Source organism: Arachis ipaensis, chromosome B07, assembly GCF_000816755.2.
Source record: "Arachis ipaensis cultivar K30076 chromosome B07, Araip1.1, whole genome shotgun sequence".
NCBI lineage: Eukaryota > Viridiplantae > Streptophyta > Magnoliopsida > Fabales > Fabaceae > Arachis > Arachis ipaensis.
The window spans coordinates 28,948,171-28,949,823 of NC_029791.2; positions in this window are offsets into that span (position 1 = coordinate 28,948,171).

The following is a 1,653-nucleotide window of genomic DNA, read 5'->3' on the forward strand; positions in this document are numbered from 1 at the left end:
ATTATTATTATTATTAAATAAATAATAGTCTTTCAATTAAGAGGACATTTTGGGAAAAAATTTTCTAAGGAGAGGTTTGAAAAAAAATGAGGATAGTGCCATAATGCACCGACGGACTGATAGATTTTAGAGGACACAATGACAAGAGATGGTGAAGTGTCATTCTGTCTGACATGCATGATACATGGCATATGTATGTGTTAACTGTATGGACCTTATATTTGATCAATTCATTAGTACTTATTATTGGCGTTTAATTTTTATTTAAGTTATTGTTTAATTATTTTGTTAATTTTATAATTTTATTAAATTTTTATATTTTTTATTTTTAATTAGGTCTTTACGTTGCTTTTAACTTTATAATTAAATCTTTTTTAATATAAAAAATATTAGAGTTAACTGAATATTTTTCGCAAATTAAAGGTATTTAGAATTAAGAACCTTAATTAGATATTAAATTTTAGACATTATAACAAATACCTTTATATTTTAGGACAACCTGGACCTCCCCACCTAAGTTTTTTCATCGTTGTTTCACTCCCTTCTCTATCTTGCCTATTGTGTATCTACGCAATTTGCAAGAATTCTGAGTCAGATCATCCAATTAAGTAACATGGGTTGGTTAAGGTGGTTTGATGTTTAACTTTTCTCTTATCAAATAATTTGAAGTTACATTTTGAAGTGTAATTGTGATTATGATTGTAATTTTATGATTATATTGTTGCCACTATCTTAATATGTATTTTGAGTATTGAATTTAATTTGTTTTGTATTTACAATTTGAATTTGAATTTGTTACACAATTCGTTTAATTTTGGCATGTTGTTGTTCTAGTGATCAAAGTATATAAATTGAAAATACATTACAATTATGACCAAATTTTGATATTAATAATATTAACTAAATTTATAATAATAAGTTTCTTGAAATTTGACTTATAAATTATTAACAACTCATATTTAAGTAAAACGTATTGCATTTTTTATTAATTAAATAAATTTTAGTTCTTTATTTATTATATTTTTATATCAATATTTTATATTTAATTTTAGAATTTAAATTTTTTTTTATTTTTATCTTTAATAACAAGTAAATTTTTAAAAAATGTTGTATTTCTTACTTTTTCTAGGGCATATCAGTAATTGCAGTGACTAAACCATTAATCATGATATTTCTTGTTAAAGAAAGAAAAAGAGATTCCTGAAACAACTATATATTTTTTACTCTTAGGCCTTAATATCTCTTTTTAATCTACATCTGTAGCTACAGAATTAGTTACTACTATAATAACAAGATGACAGTGCACAATATACATAAGCTAAAATAATTAACCATGTACCATAAGATTCTCTGTACCTGTGTGTGAAACATAAATTAAATTCTTTGAAGGTTCGTTAGACTAAATCTTAAATTGGAATTTGGTACACGAAGTTTATATATGTTGCAGTAGCTATATTAATAGTGGTGACATAAGATTCTGACTTCTGAGGTATACGGCGAAGAAGAGAATTAACTAGTGTTTCCTTTAAGGGATGGGTTTTCATTAATTTAATGTTATTGGGAATCTTTGCATCTTAAAATGCATAACTGTACTGCAACCATCTCAGTATACTATTAGCTTAAATTTTGATATTTAATTTGAAAAGTTCACCT